The sequence below is a fragment of the Lissotriton helveticus genome, chromosome 11 (genome assembly GCF_964261635.1).
Source record: "Lissotriton helveticus chromosome 11, aLisHel1.1, whole genome shotgun sequence".
Taxonomy (NCBI): domain Eukaryota; kingdom Metazoa; phylum Chordata; class Amphibia; order Caudata; family Salamandridae; genus Lissotriton; species Lissotriton helveticus.
The window spans coordinates 1,143,076,375-1,143,098,102 of record NC_136072.1 but is presented as its reverse complement, the minus strand read 5'-3'; the positions used below and the strand labels follow the sequence as shown (position 1 = coordinate 1,143,098,102).

Sequence of the window (21,728 nt, the reverse complement as noted above, 5' to 3'; positions counted from 1 at the left end):
CGGCCTGCTGGGAACACGAAGAGGGCGGCTCGGCAATGAAAATACATCCTTTGGAACAAAGAAAAGCCGGTCCGAGCTGCCAGGGAGCGCCTGATAGCGCGCCACACAGGAGGCCTTCTGGTTATCCAACGGCACTTCCTAGGATTGCATTTTTTAGCCAATGATTCCTGGTGAGGGTGAAACTACAAGTCCCAGAATGCACCACGATGGGTAAAAAGCCAGATCTGGCTGAAGATGCACCATAGTCCATATGGACCAATCAAAGCTGGTTGAAAAAGTACACCACCAGAGAGTGCTGGAAAGACTAATGCTATATTTCACTTAAACCAAGGCTCTCGGAGACAGACAGACAGACAGACAGACAGACAGACAGACAGACAGACAGACAGACAGACAGACAGACAGACAGACAGACAGACAGACAGACAGATCCAGTCGCTGCGCCCAGTCCTCACTGCCCACCTCCTCATAGCTGTAGGCCTTAGTGGGACAGAGTGCAAACAGTGACTCCATTCACTAATGCCACTCTGTTGACAGGACTGTTGACCCCAATTATATCACCGGAAGTAAAATCACATAGCCTCTGACCCGCGTGGGGTTACATAAGCCAGATACTAAGTGTTATGTCAAAAACGTACATATGTAGTTAAAACACAGGCACAGTTGGCACAAGGCAAGCATAGACCACAGTGCACGGTGCCCACATGCCTACAGGCTCTGTGCCACAGAAGGGCCTCCTGTCAGAGCCCTGCGGGTTCCTGTGGGGGCATCACTGCTCCTGTGAGTCCTATAAAGGTAGGTGCCGGTTCAATGACAGCAGAGACTCTGTCATTCATGCGCGGGGGTGCCCGGTGCTACTACAGGTACAGTAACTGCCCCCAGGGGGGGCACTTAATGTTCATAACTGGAGCTCACTGACACGGCTCGCTTCTGGGCGCTAATCTCTCTGCAAAGAACGCTACTGTCTCTTTCCACAGACCCCGAAATATCTCCCTCTGTCGCCACAGACAGACCTGGAGAGGATAAAGCACCTTTGAACGCCGCGCATGCGCGGTAAGAGAAGCCACCTCACTCGGCGTTAACTCTTTCCTGACACACTTGAGTAACGAACTGGTAGAGAACTGCTTTCCTGTACCTTGGCTTAAACGTGAACAGATCTAACTTTCCAACGCAATTCCGATAAGTCCGAGGTACTCTTCTTTGGGTGCGATACGGAGCCAGACTGGCAGGCTTGGTGGCCCATTAATATGTTCCCCCCGTCTTGTTCATCCCAAACTGTTAAGAACTTGGGGGTCAAGATGGACAAGGGGCTAACGCTGAAAGCCCAGATCCTTGGTGTGACGGGTATGTGTTTCGGCCTCCTAAAGATGCTGCGGAGGTTTTTACCCCTTCTGTCTGAGGAGCATAGGAAGCTGACTGTGCAGGCTCTGATCGGCTCTAGGTTAGATTATTCGAACGTTCTTTACCTGGGCCTACCAGAGTATCTGTTACAGCGGCTCCAAGTCGTGCAGAACGCTGCCGCGAGGGCCATTTTTGGTCTGAACAGACGAGCTAGTGCTACGGCTTTGCTGCAGACGCTGCAATGGCTTCCCATCCGCAAACGGATTGCTTTTAAGGCATTGACTTTGGCCTATAAGGCTCTCCATGCGGTGGGAGCGAAGTACCTCCAAAAGAGACTTGCCTTTTACCATCCGGCTCGTTCTCTGAGGTCAGAATCTTTGTTCCTGGCGGTTGTTCCGCGAGTGAAGAGAGCCCGCTTGGGAGGTCGCTCCTTTGGATTGCTGGCGCCGCAGATGTGGAACTCACTGCCGCTCACACTCCGGGGAGCCACCAGTCTTCTTGTTTTTAGGAAAGGTCTCAAAACCTGGCTGTTTACCCAGTAGGCTGTCCCATTGTTTGCTCTTTCTGTGTTCTTTTCTTCTTTTTTACCGTGTTGTGTTATTGTGCTGCAGCTCTCTTTGCTCAAAGCGCCGGGACACTCTTTTTGAGTAGCCGTGCGCTATACAAGAATAAATATAACATAACATAACATAACAACGAGAAAATCTATTCTTTAGCGAGTGATTGTCTTTTCCTGGTCAAGAGAATGTATTTTCCTAATCCCAAAACTGCACTTTCCTAATCAATAGATTCAAGTTTACTAATTAGCGTAATTCGGTTTCATCAGCACACATTTTATTTTTCTAACGAGGAGACCGGATTTTTGTAATCATAACATTGTATTCCCACATGCAGGAGACTTTGCGTTTCTTTGTGGGCGAGTGCACTTTACTAATCAGGAAATTGATTTCACCCAATATGTACATTCATTTCTTACTCCGTTCGTTCAGTTTTCAGACTATATATTTGTATACCTGTTCTGAACAGCATAATATAATTTCGCACCGGGATATTGTATTTTCTTAATTGTGTTTTTCCTGCCTAATCAGGAGAATGTGTTTCCTGTTCAAAATATAGGGTTTTCTTCAAATAAAGAGATTTTATTTCTCTAATCAAGATTTCTGAATAAAGTTGCCTGGATTTTCTAATCAGGGGGTGTCCTTGCTTCAATCGAGAGGCTGCATTTTTGTAGTTAAAATATTCTAATCTTGCCGGGGGAGTTCTGGAAGGGGAGCCTTCCTCCCTCAGAGGTGACAGACGTGTCTGTGGTGCCCTAGCCTACTAAGCAAACCTAATAGAATTACAACATATAAATAATATCTCTGCAGCACTCGCTCAACCCGTTGAGCAATTTTACTCGGACCTGAAGTGTGACTAGCAGTTCACAACAAGATAACTGCCCTAAATCCACAGAGACATTTTACAGAGGTTGGAACCTGCAACTCACACTCTGGCAGCAGCAGCAGGAGCACAACCCGCTGCATCTTTCAGAGGTTGGAACCCGTTTGCCACGAACAGGAATCTCTGCTGCTCCTACAGAGCTATCCTGCCACAAACGAGTGCCTTGGAAGGCTGTCGGGGCTGGTCTGGGTCAGTCACCTGTCTCTCCTGTCCTTCCTTCCTTACAGCCATTCTTGTCTCCATGTCTATGTTCAGTATTTGCACAGCGCTGAGTGTTACCCTACAGAGGGCATCCTGGCGCTATAAGCAGTATCTGAAAAGTACGTCATAAGACCAGCCTCTCTGTTGCTGGAATAACTGGGCCTTTTAGGCAAAGTGGGTGGGATACCCAGAGACTGGGGCAGCTGGTTCCAATTCAGAGTGGCCTTGTAGGAGAAGGGATGTCCTGGGTTGTCCCTCATTGAATGGGGAGTAATGTCGGCTCGGGCTGCATAGAAAGAGCCCAAACTGCAGCTGGGTTGATCAAAAATGAGTTTACTCATAGGATTAATTTTCGCAAGTGTTACATTTAAAAATGTGTTTAGGTCGAAGCCTACCAGACAACACTGCTGAAGACATACTGGGGACGTGCAAGAAGCTTAGCTAGGAATGTCTTTCTTTCATTCTTTACTATTGGCTTTGTGTTTTGTCACTCACAATTGCTTGCTTTCTATTCGCTGGCTTGATTTGTTTTAACCCATCCAGCATGTCTTTGTCCCGCCACTGGAGCACGGCCTAATCACTGCATCTCTGATTGGCTCCTTATTTTCTCCCACGAGTGCTTGCTTTTCGTGAACTCTTTTTTAACCCCTTCTATGCTCATGACAAGGTCAGCTCATCATGGGCATAACCTGCGCTACGCGGATGACGAGCTGACCTTGTCACGTAACGCGGGATTTTCAAAATCGCAGCGCGCAGCGGGAAAAACCGCTAGCGCGCATGCGGTTAATCTTTTTTGTAGAGCACTCCTTGAGAGTGCATCTGTTTTCCAGCTGTCTTCCTGGTGTGATTCGCTACCCACCACCAGCGTTCAATGTTGTTCTATCACTCCTGTATGTCTCTCCCTCCACCCAGCAATCCAATCCACTTTCTCCTTTCTTGCTGTGTCCACTCCCTCCACCCAGCGCTCCCCTTCATCTCTCTGGTGCGCGCCAAGTTGTCCCCTCTCTCTCACACGTGCACTCTCCCCCTATCCTCCCTCTGTTTTGCTTCATCACCTGTCCGTCCACTCCCGGCTCCACAGGTCCTTAAAAAAAAAAAATTAGCACAAAACTTTAAAAATGCTTGGATTGGTAAATAAATAAATAAAATGCTTGCCTCATTTTGTTGATGAGGTCCAATACGGTGCGTGCCTACAAATTAATGTCGTGCTTGCATCATATGTCTTCTGCATACTTCATTTACAAACTTTCACTATGTATTTACATTTCCTTCAATTGTAACTCATGTAATTGCAGCTATGCAAACTCTGTGTAGCGCTCCGATACCTTCGGGTCAAGTTTGCGCGATACAAAACTCAATAAATAAGTAAATAACCTATTTAAAAATCCTTTTATTTCTACAAAATGAAGTGGCAGCTGCTTCAGAGTGTTTTAATAAATAGATATCTTTTAGCCATGCTGCACTGCAGTCGCACAGCGGTACAGCATGGCAAACAACCATTGACAAAGACAGAAATCTCATAGGTGAGACATATTGGCTTTGCAAATGATTTAATAGAAGAATCCCTTTGGAATCTGCTAAAGAGTGATTATATAACAGACTCGAACAGAAACTAAAATCTGGAATCTTATATGGTAAAAACGAGGAGGAGCAGGATGTTGTCGGGGTCCAGCTTCGATAGAGGTCAGTCAGGAGCTCCCACCTGCTTCCATCAGAGGGGTGAAGGTTTAAGAACAGGTCTCTTACAGGCAAAGAGAGCCCTCTTATGGCTTCAGATTCTGAGAACTCATCAGTTTTCCCATAAAGAAAATAAATACATTAAGTGACAGCTCCTGGGTAGGTACATAAGTTACAGTCCCGGCCTTTAGTATTTCAAAAATTTGCCAATTAAAAAAAAAAAATCCTGAGCAGAATTTTCATTTTGAAGTGTTTTTTTATAAGAGCTTTCTTCAGTACCAGTAAGAAATGGCTTGGCAACTTCCCTCTGGGCTCTCATGGGTCTTGGCTGACTAGTGTTTTTTAGGTCGAGCCTGGGCAGCGCATGCGCTGCTCTGCGAGCCATGCTGTATTCAAGTATGGACTTGAAGCTCTGCCCACTCTCCGCCCATATTTGTCATTGGCTTGTGTCATTGTCCTTCATAAATGCTGGCTTCTGATTAGTTTATAGGCTTGTTAGTCCCTCCCTAGTACCGTCTTGCCTTCATTTGTAACCTGCCATGAAGACTGGCCCTTTTACTTCGGTTGTTACACGGTACGTCTTCTTTAGTCTGTGAGCACTATGTTCTTTAAGGAGTTTCTCTCACTGCAGACTCCAGCGCATACAGAACGCTTCTGCACGACTCATCCTGGACATCCCCCGTCACTGCCACATCTCTGCCCACCTGAGAGACCTGCACTGGCTCCCCGTCAGCAAGAGGATCACGTTCAGACTCCTCACCCACGCACACAAGGCTCTCCACGACATGGGCCCCAAATACCTCAACAGCCGCCTCACATTCTACACACCCACCCGCCAGCTCCGATCCGCCAGCCTCGCCCTCGCCACCGTCCCACGAATACGCAGAACCACCGCCGGAGGAAGAGCCTTCTCCTACCTGGCAGCCAAGACATGGAACTCCCTCCCCACCCACCTTCGGCTGACCCAGTACCATCTCTCCTTCGGGAAACAACTCAAGACCTGGCTGTTCGAGCGGTAGCGTCTCCCCCCTCCTACCATTGCATTGAGACCCTAGCGGGTGAGTAGCGCGCTCTACAAATTTGCTGATTGATTGATTGATCTCTCATGGGCAAGTGTGACCATCGGCTTGCTTAACTCGTAGCAAACGAGTAGCTCTTCAGGGGCCATGGGAGACAGAAGGGGGCCACTCAGCGATGCCTTTAGGGAGGTCAAAGGTGTGTGATGTAAATTCCGCTAGATCTGGCGTGTTTACTTTCTGAACGAACAGCTATGTTAAACATGAATTTGCTTTAGGTTTGCTCCTCCGCTCAGTTGCTACAAACCATGACTTCAACGAAGGGCTCTGACCCTCTTTTCTCACTTTGTTCCTCTGTGAAACGGATTAGAAAAAGAAAGAAACTCTTTGGCTGCAAATGTCTCTTTGAACAGACACTTTCCTGCAAGCGACAACCCGATCGGAAGGTTTTGGAGCGCTTTACTGAGCCGTTCTCCAGTTCCCCAGTGGCAGCTCGCTGCGCTTTGCTGCTCGGCTCAGATTACCTGTAAAGGGTGGGCTTTCACCCCCAGCTTAACGTTGCTCTCGCTCATTTGCTTTTCTCCCCCAGCCCGCCACGTTGCTCTACCTATCGTTTGCCGCCTCTTGCCCTCTGTGCCCCTTCTCCACCGCACCATCCTATTTGCTTCCCCAAATCTGCATCCTCAGTTTTGCTTCCGCACATCCTCCCCGTCTGTGTTCCTTCTACTACCTTCTGTTTGCAACCAACCCCACCTCCCCCTCCACACACGCACACTTTTAAACAAGCATTTGGGGTACAGTAGGTCTGGCATTTGCGAGAGTTTAAGCTATTGGCATTATTAATGCCTTTTATTTATGTTTTAAAAGCAAAAACATACATAAAAGGCATTGTCATTTACAATTCCAATAGCTCAAACGAGACCTATTGCATTGCAGATGCTTGTTATTGTTTGCCCCAGAGGAGATATCTGGAGTTGAGCAGGGCACTCGTCACTCTGCCTAGTTGTTATGTTTGCTCTTTTCATACCACACCGTTCACCAGTTACTTGGCTTCTTGGCACTCTCCTGGCAATGGCTGAAATTTTCTTAGTGTAATCAGTGGCATTACCTAAGTAAATAAAGTACATCCACATTTGTAAAGCGCACAATCACCCGTAAGGGTCTCTAGGCGCTGGGGGCCGTCAGGAAGATTAAGCAAGCTATTGCCCAGAGTCACATGGTGCTGGGCTAATCTGCCGCCGGTGCTGGGGATCGAACCGTGATCCCCAGATTCCAGAGTCAGTCACCCTGGCCGCGGCGCCACACTCCTTTCTAAGGGAGAGGTGTCCAGCGTAGGTCCAGGATGCCCAGACCATGCCAGAGACGAACCACGTCCGCACTGATCGACTGCGCGTAGCAGATCTAAAGTGGAACTCATCCCATAGTCAATTGGGATCCTGATAAAAATGATGAGAATGCAGCCTGTCGGCCCAGCGTTGGAACCCCTGATGAAGAGCCAAACTCTACGCATTACGTGCCCAGAGGTCAAGAGGTTGACAACACGAGAGCCCCTCAAAAACTCGCGATACTTTGTGTTCTTTGGGGGTAGGGTGTCCAGAATTTTAAAGCCAAACACCGTGACATTTCCCGAAAATAGAAGGACTACAGTTTTACTTTAAGCAAGCAAACAGAATGACAGCGCTCCTCAGTAGAGAATGACAGAACAGGCACTTAACCCCTTGGATGCGGCGGTAATTCCGCCACAGTGCTAGGGGGGAGGGAGGTCCGCGTGGCGCCACCATGCTCGTGACGGAACCACTCCGTCACGAGCCTCGGGCGCGCTGTGCTTGTGACGGAGTGGTTCCGTCACAGTCACGCCCGCTCAATAGAACGCACCGGGCAGGCGCTTAATCAGTGCAGCGGAAGCGCGGCGGCCGGGCCGTGACGGAACCACTACGTCACCAGAACAGCGCGTCCGTGGCTGGTGACGGAGCGGTTCCGTCACCAGTACCCAAGGTGTTAAAACATACATAAAATGTGATTTTTAAACCCAGTAGCTTGCCTGTTAATTACAATGGTTTCTTCAAACAACTGCTAACAATCCCTGCTTTGTAAAATATATAAAAAAGCACCTCTCACTGTGTTCAGTCGCCCCTCTCTGAAAACCGAGACAGGAGCTACATTTCCAGAAATCTGCTGGGACAGCTGGGGGAAAACCGGCACCGTCCGAACAAATCCGGGACGCCTGGTCACCCTATTTGGGGGGAAACTGCACCCTTCTGTTGAAAACAGACTTGTGCCTCTTTCGGTCGAGATCTCGCTGTAAACTTTGCCCCTGTGAAGGTCCAGGCTGGTGGCCTTCCGTAGCCGCACATACACCGGATCTGTGACGTCATTTCCGGTCTCTAATGGTTTTCCGCCCAGGGCTCCTGCTCTCTCCGCCATGACTAGGGTGACCAACTGGCATTGGTGCAAATTCAGGACGGTGAGTGTAAAAATTCAGGACAGAGGGTCAAAATTCAGGACACAAATTCAGGACAGGAGGTCAAAATTCAGGACAAAACTTCAGGACAATAGGTAAGTTTTACAGACACATCAGAGGTCGCGCAATAGTATATAATTAAGCCCAGCCATTTCCAAACATATTCAACCATTTGCAAACCTATCCATCATGTATCCTTCCATCTATCATTTAACTCATCCAACCCTTCATCCATCCCTTCATCCATCCTTTCACTCATCCATCCATTATCCATCCATCCACCCTATCCATCTGTACACTTATCCATCCACTCTTCATCCCATACATCCATTCACTCATCCATCCAGCCATTTACCCTTTCACCAATCCAGCCATCCTTTCACTTACTAATCCTTCCACCCATCCACTCTTTTAGTCATCCATCCTCCCTTTCTCTCTCCATCGACCCTTTCACTTAGCCATCCTTCTTTCCATCCATCCACCCACCCACCCATCCATCTACTCATCCACTCATGAATCCATCCATTGACCCTATCACTCATCCATCTATCAGTTCACTCCTTCACACATCTATTCATCCTTTTCTCCATCTACCCTCCCTTTCACTCACTCATCCATCCTTACATCCACCCTTTCACTTATACGTACATTAATTCACCCTTGCACTTATCAATCTATCAATCCATCCATCATTTCACTCATCCACCCACCCACCCATCATCCACCCAACCATCCACCCACCCACTCATCCATCATTTCACCCACCCACCCACCATCCAATCCACTCATCCATCCGTTCACCCACCCACCATCCACCCACCCACTCATACATCCTTTCACCCACTCATCATCCATCCATCCATCCACCCACCCACTCTCCATCCATCCATCCTTTCACCCACCCACTCATCATCCATCCATCCATCCATCCATCCTTCCCCTCATCATCCATCCATCCTTCCCCTCATCCATCCTTCCCCTCATCCATCCATCCTTCCCCTCATCCATCCATCCTTCCCCTCATCTATCCTTCCTTTCATCCATCATCCATCCTTCCCCTCACCCATCCATCCATCCATCCATCCTTCCCCTCATCCATCCTTCCCCTCATCCATCCATCCTTCCCCTCATCCACCCATCCTGCCCCTCATCCATCCTTCCCTTCCATCCATCCTGCCCCTCATCCATCCTTCCCTTCCATCCATCCTTCCCCTCCATCCATCCTACCCCTCCATCCATCCTTCCCCTCCATCCATCCTTCCCCTCCATCCATCCTTCCCCTCCATCCATCCTTCCCCTCATCCATCCTTCCCCTCATCCATCCTTCCCCTCCACCCATCCCCTCATCCATCCATCCATCCCCTCCATCCATTCCCTCATCTATACATCCTTCCCCTCATCCATCCTTCTTTCCTTCCCCTTATCCATCCATCCTTCCCCTCATCCATCCTTCCCCTCATCCATCCTTCCCCTCATCCATCCCACTCATCCATCCACCCTTCCCCTCATCATCCATTCATCCACCCTTCCCCTCATCATCCATCCATCCATCCCCCCCCTCATCATCCATCCATCCATCCATCCATCCATCCATCCCCTCATCATCCATCCATCCTTTCACCCACCCACCCATCCATCCTTCCACCCACCCACCCATCCATCCTTCCACCCACCCACCCATCCATCCTTTCACCCACCCATCCATCCATCCATCCTTCCCCTCCATCCATCCCCTCATCCATCCTTTCCCTCATCCATCCATCCTTCCACTCATCTATCCATCCCCTCATCCATCTTTCCCCTCATCCATCATCCATCATCCAGCTACCCTTCCACCCAACATCCAGCTATTTACATTTTCTCTCATCCATCCTTCCCCTCACTCATCAATCCATCCATCCTCTCTCATTATCCATTTATTCAATCTTTCATTCATCCATTCACCCTTTCACTAATTCATCCAGCCATCCACCCATCCCTTCACTTACTTACTCGCCCACCTTTCCATATTAATTTGAGCTGAGCCCTTTTGAGAAGAGGCCCATCAAGAACTTCACCCTCGCTGCAGGGGCCGTTCCAGGACTGGGACAGAAGCCACCCAGGGCGGAGACAGGATCCACCACAGGGGGGGGACAAGAGCCATCACAGGCGGGGGGGGGGGGTGGACTGGAGCTACCACATGGGGGGGACTGGAGCCGCCACTGAGGGGAGGGCAGGAGCCATCACAGGCAGGGGGGGACAGGGGGGACAGGAGCCACCACAGTGGGGGGGGACAGAAGCCATCACGGGGGAGGGGGGAGCCATCACAGGCGGGGGGACAGGAGACATCACAGGAGGGGGAACAGGATCCACCAGGGTGGACACAGGGGTGGGCATGCAGTATTCTAGTATCATCTTGGGCTCCTCGCCCCCTCCTGCACAAGACAACAAGAAGACAGGCTCTCTGTCCAAAATGCCACCCCCCACTGTGATGTACAGTACTTACAGGAGATACTCTAAGAGAACTGGTTTAACTGATTTTCCTCCATACTTTGTTAATCAGTGTGGGTGCGATTGTGCCATTTCTTAATTTTATTACATTATAGACTGCATGTTTGAAGAACCGAGGTTTGCTTACAATTTAGTGACAGTAATTAAGCTCCGTGCTGCCTCAGTGTAATCTGGCCGAATCTAGGATGTTTGGGGGCCCTGGGTAGAAATAGAATGTGTGGGGCCCCTCTAAATTGCAGAGACATGAGGCATTCAGGGCTGTTTGCATCTGAATAGATGCCTCTGCTCTTGAAGCTGCACCCCCCACCTCTCCGTCACCTTCGAAGCACCTCTTAACAGGTCATCAAGGGCTGGAGGTGTGAGGGTTGCCATCCCGCTGTGCCTCTCCAATGCTGCGGGGTATCTGAGCTTTGGAACAGCATCGGAGTCAAAGAGGGAGGTGGGGGCAAGCTGTGCCCGGTTAAAATTACGGACAAATGGCGTCCGTTAAAGAATCCTTCACGGACAACGGACAGACGGACAAAATTACGGACGGTCCGTGAAATTTACGGACGGTTGGTCACCCTAGCCATGACTCTACACATCCGTGGAAGGGGTTGGCTAGTTTGCCCAAGGCCCCGCACTACGCAGCTCGGCCGCTCAACCTTTGCAGAAAGAGACAAAATATACAAATAAGGCGCCTGCTCCTGCTGTTTATGTAAAGTGATCTGCACTCCCCCGAGGGAGGGAGCTCCCAGAGTGAGTGACAGCTCGAGAGGCCTGCAACTGAATGAAGGCTGTAAAACAGCGAAGGCAGAGCTGCTCAATAGCAACAGAGCATTGGTGAGTGTAAGAATGAGCGCCCTCTCCCAGGGCGGTAACGGGGAAAACAAGCCCTGGCACTGACAGGAGGGCTACTCGCGTGGCACCCGCCCCCTGCTCAGCAGCCTCTCGCCGGACCCCGACAGCAGGCCATAACTCCCAGACAGCAGGCCATAACTCCCCGACAGCAGGCCATAACTCCCAGAGAGCAGCAGGTCATAGCTCCCTGACAGCATACCATAACTCCCCGACAGCAGGCCATAGCTCCCCGACAGCAGGGCATAGCTCCCCGACAGCAGGGCATAGCTCCCCGACAGCAGGCCATAACTCCCCGACAGCAGGCCATAACTCCCCGACAGCAGGCCATAACTCCCCGACAGTAGGCCATAACTCCCCGACAGCAGGCCATAACTCCCAGAGAGCAGCAGGTCATAGCTCCCTGACAGCATACCATAACTCCCCGACAGCAGGCCATAGCTCCCCGACAGCAGGGCATAGCTCCCCGACAGCAGGGCATAGCTCCCCGACAGCAGGCCATAACTCCCCGACAGCAGGCCATAACTCCCCGACAGCAGGCCATAACTCCCCGACAGCAGGCCATAACTCCCCGACAGTAGGCCATAACTCCCCGACAGCAGGCCATAACTCCCAGACAGCAGGCCTTAACTCCCAGACAGCAGGCCTTAACTCCCAGACAGCAGGCCTTAACTCCCCGACAGCAGGCCATAACTCCCCGACAGCAGGCCATAACTCCCCGACAGCAGGCCATAACTCCCCGACAGCAGGCCATAACTCCCCGACAGCAGGCCATAACTCCCCGACAGCCGGCCTTAACTCCTCGACAGCAGGCCTTAACTCCCAGACAGCAGGCCATAACTCCCCGACAGCAGGCCATAACTCCCCGACAGCAGGCCATAACTCCCCGACAGCAGGCCTTAACTCCCAGACAGCAGGCCATAACTCCCCGACAGCAGGCCATAACTCCCCGACAGCAGGCCATAACTCCCCGACAGCAGGCCATAACTCCCAGACAGCAGGCCTTAACTCCCAGACAGCAGGCCATAACTCCCCGACAGCAGGCCATAACTCCCCGACAGCAGGCCATAACTCCCAGACAGCAGGCCATAACTCCCCGACAGCAGGCCATAACTCCCCGACAGCAGGCCATAACTCCCAGAGAGCAGCAGGTCATAGCTCCCCGACAGCATACCATAACTCCCCGACAGCAGGCCATAACTCCCCTTCAGCAGGCCATAGCTCCCCGACAGCAGGGCATAGCTCCCCGACAGCAGGGCATAGCTCCCCGACAGCAGGGCATAGCTCCCCGACAGCAGGGCATAGCTCCCCGACAGCAGGGCATAGCTCCCCGACAGCAGGGCATAGCTCCCTGACAGCAGGCCATAACTCCGCGACAGCAGGCCATAACTCCGCGACAGCAGGCCATAACTCCGCGACAGCATACCATAACTCCCCGACAGCAGGCCATAACTCCCCTTCAGCAGGCCATAACTCCCCTTCAGCAGGCCATAACTCCCCGACAGCAGGCCACAACTCCCCGACAGCAGGCCACAACTCCCGGCAGTAGGCCATAACTCCCCGACAGCAGGCCATAACTCCCCGACAGCAGGCCATAACTCCCCGACAGTAGGCCATAACTCCCCGACAGTAGGCCATAACTCCCCGACAGTAGGCCATAACTCCCAGACAGCAGGCCTTAACTCCCAGACAGCAGGCCTTAACTCCCAGACAGCAGGCCTTAACTCCCAGACAGCAGGCCATAACTCCCAGACAGCAGGCCATAACTCCCAGACAGCAGGCCATAACTCCCCGACAGCAGGCCATAACTCCCCGACAGCAGGCCATAACTCCCCGACAGCAGGCCATAACTCCCCGACAGCAGGCCATAACTCCCCGACAGCCGGCCTTAACTCCCCGACAGCAGGCCTTAACTCCCCGACAGCAGGCCTTAACTCCTTGTCAATAACAGCATGGAAACCAGAGCATGACAGCAGCCCATAACTCCCCGACAGCTGGCCACAACTCCCCGACAGCTGGCCACAACTCCCCGACAGCAGGCCACAACTCCCCGACAGCAGGCCACAACTCCCCGACAGCAGGCCATAACTCCCTGACAGCAGGCCATAACTCCCCGACAGCATGCCATAACTCCCCGACAGCAGGCCATAACTCCCCGACAGCAGGCCATAACTCCCCGACAGCAGGCCATAACTCCCCGACAGTAGGCCATAACTCCCCGACAGTAGGCCATAACTCCCCGACAATAGGCCATAACTCCCCGACAGCAGGCCATAACTCCCCGACAGCAGGCCATAACTCCCCGACAGCAGGCCATAACTCCCCGACAGCAGGCCATAACTCCCGGACAGTAGGCCATAACTCCCCGACAGCAGGCCATAACTCCCCGACAGCAGGCCTTAACTCCCCGACAGCAGGCCATAACTCCCCGACAGCAGGCCTTAACTCCCCGACAGCAGGCCTTAACTCCCCGACAGCAGGCCATAACTCCCCGACAGCAGGCCATAACTTATAAAGGTGCAAAGAACTGGAAGTTCGATCCCTTTCAACGGAAAAGATTTCCAGCACAATACAATTATGATGGCTCTTTTTCAATAGACAGTATTCTTTCTTATTCATAGATATTTACCACCAAACTCATGATATTCCATGCACAATTTCAATAATTCATCTTCTCCGATAAATGTATTTTGAGCAAAATTCTTTATTTTGTTCACTTTCTTCTTCTTTTAAAATTAATAGCCACAGTAGCCTACTGTGGCCCCAGAGTTGGACAAATCCACAGCCATTGGCACCGACAGTCACGAACCACTGCCGCTGGAACCGAGGGCTCATGGGGAAGACCCTCATACACAGAAGACCCTACAAAGATCCTACGAGATCGGACGAAACCTACGCAAACCACCTCTAAATGGAAGATTTAACCAGTGCTCTGGACAGAGACAACAGTGCTCTACTACCCCGGGCACTGCCCTTCCGTACCACTGGCACTGTTCTTCGGTACCCCGGGCACTGTTCTTCGGTACCCCGGGCACTGTTCTTCGGTAGCCCTGGCACCGTCCTTTGATACTCCTGGCACTGTCCGACGGTACTCCAAACACTGTCCTACGGTAGCCCTGGCACTGTCCTACGGTACACAGCACTGTCCTCCGATACCCTGGCACTGTCATACAGCACCCTTAGCACTGTCCTATGGTACCTCTAGCACTGTTCTTCGGTACCCCGGGCACTGCCCTTCGGTACCCCGGGCACTGTTCTTCGGTACCCCGGGCACTGTCCTACGGTACCCCGGGCACTGTCCTACGGTACACAGCACTGTCCTCCGATACCCTGGCACTGTCATACAGCACCCTTAGCACTGTCCTATGGTACCTCTAGCACTGCCCTTCGGTACTCTGGCACTGTCCTAAAGTACCCCTAGCAATGTCCTCTGCTACCCCTAGCACTGTCCTTCGGTACCCTAGCATTGCTCTTCGGTACCCCTGGCACTGTCCTATAGTACCCCTAGCACTGTCCTTTGGTGCCCCTGGCACTGTCCTATGGTTCCCCCTGGCACTGTCCTACTGTCCCCTGAGCACTGTCCTACGGTACCCCTAGCACAACCCTTTTTTTTACCCCTGGTCAGGCAGTGCCCCTCGGCAGCGAATAGAAGGCTGTGGAGGGAGTGAGGGTGGGCACAATATCAATCCTGCCACGTCATCGCAGTCAGAGGGTTAGTGATATCACGAGCCCTGCCCTGGCATCTGCGTGAACGAGAGTCCACGCCTCATCTTAAGATGTAGCGCTGCAACCGCCAGGGCACCAATCTGCCTTGAAACGCTATTTTCTTGCACACGGAAAAAACTCATTTTAACACTCGAGGCGCTGAGCTACTTCGAGTTAAACCTCGCCTCACGTCCTAAGCTTTAAGGCCTCCCATAGCAAACTCAGGAGGGCACTGTGCTCGAAACTGCCTTTAAAACGTAGATCCACCCTGAAGGGGTGAAAGGTTATCTTTCAAACCTGCCCACACAGTGCGTGCACCTTTTGATGAAATGTGTGCACTGCCTGCACCTTTTGATGAAATGTGTGCGCCGAGTTCTTTTTAGATCCCTGCATTATCTGTCAGAGCATAGACCTTGGCTGCATGGGCAGCGGACACTTCTCACACCCAGCCTCCATTCTGTACCCCCAGACCACGGGGGCACAGTGCACCCACAGAGCACGGATCGAGTGCAGGCAGGGCCGGCTTTAGGGCGGTGCGACCGGTGCCACCGCACCGGGCGCTGACTTCACATGGGGGCGCCTGTTAGCTTAAAAGCACCTGTTACCGCGTTCCTGGCCTCCAGCAATTTTCATTCAATAATTGAAATGTCAAGAAAACTCCGGTGATTAATGTTCTTCCTGGAGAGATAGGAGTTTTGTCTCGTAGAAGTTTTGACTCGTGGAAGTTTTGGTTCATGGTAGGTAGCGCAGAGGGTTAATATGCCTGCTACAAAGAACATGTACCATGAATATAATGTAAACAGGTCAGTGGGTTACTGCTTTTGTCAGAGACCTCCTTTTGTTAGATGCAGTTTACAGTGAGCTATTAACTGCGTGCAGACTTCAAGGTATAGATTAGAGCGTATGGATTTTTTCCACAAACTTTCATTATTCTAATGTTGCAAAAAGGCAAATTCAGAGTTTGTGCTTCTCCAGACCAAGTCCTAACTGTATTTATGACATGTGAATCCACCCCTTGTTGTCCTCTGTCTTATATAACATTTACCATACACTGATTTACACCCTTCACTTTTATGAGTGACGCTATAAAATTAATTAAATGCGGGTTCACGAGGTTACGGAGACTGTTAAAGGGTGGTATGGGGGGCGCCAAAAAACATTGTCACACTGGGTGCCACCAGTGCTAAAGCCGGCCCTGAGTGCAGGGCATACAAATAGAAATAGTGCTCATGATGACGTGACCGCAGTTGTGTGCCTCGTGAATCAATAGCTGTGCTCGCGCCTGGAGGAAGAGTAACAGTGACTGGCAGAAGAGGGCGCACCCCGGACTGATGACACAGCAGATTCTGCTGAGAGCTTCCTGTCTTCTGTGTGTCTTTTGCTTTCTCGCCCTAAGTGCACTGGTTTCCCCAGACGTGGGTCCCCGGCTCACTGGTGCCACTGGATTCAAGCTAGCCTGGCTGACGAGGGATGATACCCCGAAACCGGTCCTCGGAAGCTTGTTTCTGGTCCAGGGGGCCCTGGCTTGGCAGTTCGGTCTGGACTGTTCCCATGAGGCACGGGGTCAAGACTGATTTGCATATGGCTGGGTCTAAATTGGAGTGGCATGGTGAGCAAAAGAAGGATGGATTTACCCCAGATCCTTTGACTGGGGTCCATGTTTAATTTGCTCTGCATTCTGTTCATCATCTGTGTGTCTTTTGCTTTCTCGCCCCAAGTGCGCTGGGTATGTCTAGAAGTGGGTCCCGGGCTCACTGTGCCACTGGATTCAAGCTATCCTGGCTGATGAGGGGTGAGACCCCAAAACTGGTCCTATGATGCTGTTGCCAGTTCAGGAAGGACCTGGCTTGGCAGTTTGGGCTGGACTGTTCCCATGAGGCACAAGGTCAAGACTGATTTGCATATGGCTGGGTCCAAACTGGCATGGCGAAGTGAGCAGAAGAACAATGGATTTAACCCAGAACTTTTGACTGGGGGTGAATGTTTTGTTTGGCCCATCATCTGTGTGTGACACGAAGACGAGAGCTGCCCCGGCAATACCCGAGCCTCAGGCCCACTGAAGACAAGATCTGCCTCTACCTTGGGTGTACACCACCCAAGCCTCTGACACACTGAGGATGAGAGCTGCCCCGGCCCAGCATGCACACTACCCGAGCCTGAGGCACACTGAAGAGAGAGGGCCCTACAAAAAAGTTAAGCCTTTAGTGGTCAGACTTCTCAAGAATATGAGCGATTCAAGAACAACCATCTTTAGTCCAAACAGAAACTGGAATATTAGACCCAGAGGGTGCATATTACAAGACAAAATGTAAAAGGCCAGCACAAATTCTCTGGTAGAACTGTTGTTGCATTAATTCATACCCCAGCTCCTAGCTGATTGTTAAGTAGTGTTTGTATAGTGCTTCAGGTCCCTGTTGAGGCATCAAAGCACTTCCGGGTGGTTGAGTTAGAGTCTTATGCATGGTTGGTAGTTATCAGGCGTACAGTATTTCCTGAGTGGGGAACAAAGGGTGGGGCGCCGCAGTTCATGCATCTCTTATCCACATGATCAACGCCTCCCGCGCCCATCCCACATTCACAAAACTGCCATTCATGCCTCTATTATTCACACAACCAACTCATTCATCCATGCCACCAGCGCATTCATCCATGCATCGCTCAAAATATCTCAGTTAGTCATCACTCCATCCACTCATCTCTTATTCAGTCAGTTCACATCTCTCGGGCACACCCCGCCTTCTCATCAACGGAGGTCTTATTCACAGGCAACTCACCCATCAATTCATCCATCATTCCACTGCTTATTCAGTCAGCGCTTCTGTAGCTATGCATTGTTGGTTTACTCTGCTGGACTACTCATCAATCTATCCATACATCCATCCATCCATCAATCTATCTATCCATCCATCCATCTCCTATGACAGTAATGTATGCATCAAAACGATACAAAAGGGGATAATGGACGGAGCGCTTGAGCAAATCAAACACTCACCCCCAGTCAACTGATCTGGGTTTAATCCATCACCATTCTTTAGCCCACTCAGCCACCCCATTTCAGACATGGTTATATGCAAATCAGTCTGACCCTGTGCCTCATGGGAACAGTCCAGCCCGAACTGCCAAGCCATGTCTTCCATGGACCGGAAACAAGCATCCTGGGACCAGTTTCGGATTCATAATCCTCATCAGCCAGGCTATCTTGAATCCAGTGGCCAAGTGAGCAAGGGACTCACGTCTGAGCATACCCTGCCACACTTAGGGCGAACAAAGCGATACAAAGGGGATGATGGACGGAGCGCTTGAGCAAATCAAACACTCACCCCCAGTCAACTGATCTGGGTTTAATCCATCACCATTCTTTAGCCCACTCAGCCACCCCATTTTAGACACGGCTATATGCAAATCAGTCTGACCCTGTGCCTCATGGGAACAGACCAGCCCGAACTGCCAAGCCATGTCTTCCATGGACCGGAAACAAGCATCCTGGGACCGGTTTCGGATTCATAATCCTCATCAGCCAGGCTATCTTGAATCCAGTGGCCAAGTGAGCAAGGGACTCACGTCTGAGCATACCCTGCCACACTTAGGGCGAACAAAGCGATACAAAAGGGGATGATGGACGGAGCGCTTGAGCAAATCAAACACTCACCCCCAGTCAACTGATCTGGGTTTAATCCATCACCATCAGCAATTTTCCAACACCCTCCTTTCCTTGACAAGAAAAAGGCAGCTCAACCCTCTTTTAGGTCTCGACTGTTACCGCGCATGCACCCTTGTTTGAAAATAGATATTATTTATAAAGGGGTTTGCAGCCCGCCCATTGTTTAATATTTGTTGGCTTCAGTGTCTCTCTTTTTTGCTGTCTTCTAATTGGCTGGTAAAGCTGTTGTCACTTCTTCATCTTTCGGCTGGATCATGGACCAATTACTGATTGCTTCAGCTCGATTTTTGTCCTTCTGGTGACCGCCCTGTACTTGAGACACTATTTTCAGATTTTCTTCTTCCCTGTTGTCCTTGCTGAATGTTTTGCCATTTGTAACCATGTTTTACTATGCCACACGCACTTCAAAAAAGACTTTTTCTCCTGTGAAATAGATGTTTATTGTGGCAACAGATGTTATCTGCTTTTATTGTGACAATCGATGTTATCTGCTTCCAAAGTATTTTCACTAAGACAAGACCCTTGAGTGCAACTGCTTTCTTTATGTGATAGGATTTTTTGGCAAATGCCAGATTTATTTATTTTTCAGGAATTCGCAGATTAATTGATTTGTGCATTCACGGAAGTGCTGTGCCAAAACCGAACAAGCATTGGCAAAGCTAATACGTCTTCCCGTAGAGACTATTGGCATTGCCACTGCTTTTCATTCTCGCTGTACAGCTTGGGCATTGCCAACTTTGGCAATTATTTGTAGTCCTGCTGATTAGCAGCATGGTTAAAATAAGAATAAAGTACCCTGATGCATCTAGCACAACCGCACATAAAGAAAAAATAGCGCTGGCTGTGTCAGAGCACTTTTTAAAATTACTTTTAGCCACACTACAAAGTATCCACACTTCTGTACAGCACGGCTAAAAAAGATTGCCAATAGCTCTCATAGGCGAGACCTCCTGACTTTGCCAATGCTTGTTCAAACATCCAACTCTCACCGCCCTGCATGAATGACACAAGGTCAGGATGAATGAAAAGACTGTCTTGCATGAAAGGGGAATGACTGCTACATGAATGTATAGGAGATTGCACCGTTAAAAGAAAGAAGAATGGTGCATGAATGAATAGATGAAAATTAAATGGATAATTGATAAATTACTAGATGAATTGACCCACTCACGGAAATGAGAGACAGATAAAGGCAGAATAAAGTATGTGATTAATATAATGATGCAGAGTTTAACTAGCAGGAAGGAGACATGGGTTTTAAATGAGTTTGTTCGCACAGAAGAGAAATTCAAGGACACAGCCTCGGTGCTGCCAATGATGGCCTTTTTTGTATTTCTATTTCTGATCACGTTGCTTTGTTTTTCCGAAACGCCGTCGCTACAAAATGGTGGTTGAATTTCTTTTCCATGTTCTGCAAAACAGAAGAAACAAGCATTTACAATGCAATAGGTCTCGCATTTATGAGAGTTTGAGCTATTGGCATTGTAAATGGAAATACCTTCTATCTATGTGTTGTTAACAGATAAGTAAAAAGCATTGTCATTTACAATGCAAACACAAGGAGATGATAGACGGAGCGCTGAAACTTTCCAGACACTCACCCCCAGTCACAGATCTGGGTTGAATCCATCATCGTTCTTTAGCTCACTTTGCTACCTCAGTTCAGTCCCAGCTATATTCAAAAGAGTCTTTGCAATGCCAATTGCTTAAACTCTTGCAAATGCGATACCTATTGCATTGCAAATGTGCGCTATAGAAATGGAATAAAGTGTTAGAATAGAGGTGTCCTGCCTACAATAGCAGGCAGGACACGCTATTAGAGAAAATAGTGCTCGGGGGATGTCATTAAAGCCTACCGAGCAACAACACATGTAACGGGGTGTCACCCTGGGAGGTTACAAAATGAGACAAGGAGGAACTACTAAGCCTTTTGACCAATGAACAGCCACAGTTTAGAGTTCACAGTGACACAAGCCAATGAAAAATGTGTGCGGAGAGTGGGCGGAGCGTCAAGTCCCAACCTCAATACAGCATGCCTCGCAGAGCAAAGTATGCGCTGCCCATGCTCGACCTAAAAAGATGCAAAGTGAACAGTCGTAAAAAATGAAATTTCGTAAATGACATAGTCATTGGTAATCCATGCAAACTACAACTACGAAACACAAAATTATTCATGAAACAGTCCAAAACAACAGGCCTGTGGAATATTTCGTACAAAGGGAAATTTTCGTGAAACTCGCAGCAAATCCGTTCCATGCGCAAAGCTCCTTTGAGGTGGTTTGGGCAAGGTGTCGTGCTCAGTACAGATGTTAACTCGCAAATCGTCTCAAAATTATGAAAAATAATAATGAAGGCTTTGCGGCGCTTGGGAATAACCCGCCTTCAGTAAAGCACTTTCGGGTTCAGGGAGGTCCCTTGCTGGTACAAAGGGCTTGTTTTAGGAACGTCAAAAACACAACGAGTTTCTCTGGTCTTTGCAAGGGCATGCACCAATAACACATGACGGAATGTACCAAAACTTGTAAACTTTCTTTTATTAGAATTCCTGTTACTGTGGGCTAAGCACGGACAAACAAGATTACAATAAAATGCATCTCTCCTGAAGGCTCCGAAATTAGCTTCGGAGCGGAGTCCAGATTAGTTCAGAGCAAGGCGGTGGTCTTCAATTTTTATTTTTTTAATGCTGCGCCACCTCCAGTGCAAAATATAAATATATATATACATATATATATATATCGGGCTCCCCGTCAAAAAAATATTCACAGTCATTCTATTAAACTGGCAATGTTTAAATATGCCTAGACATATTTCAAACATTGCAGGGAAATCCGGTTACCGTTTTAAAAATGCAGCCAAATGCATGATTGCCAAACATAGTATTCTGGCCAGGCAGGCCTTG

General features: G+C 49.8%; 1 protein-coding gene across 5 annotated transcripts in view; it reads right to left on the bottom strand.

Moving 5' to 3' along the window:
- FBRSL1 (fibrosin like 1) overlaps window positions 1-21,728 on the bottom strand; it is a 1,147,774-nt gene that overhangs the window by 939,553 nt on the left and 186,493 nt on the right. Inside the window, exon 1 of one of the 5 annotated variants that reach the window (XM_078667902.1) lies at window positions 920-964. The exons of the other annotated variants lie outside the window; for them this stretch is intronic. The gene's annotated coding sequence lies outside the window, so the exon portion shown is untranslated. Of the gene's footprint in view, window positions 1-919; window positions 965-21,728 lie in introns of those variants that run through there. 5 annotated transcript variants of the gene reach the window in all.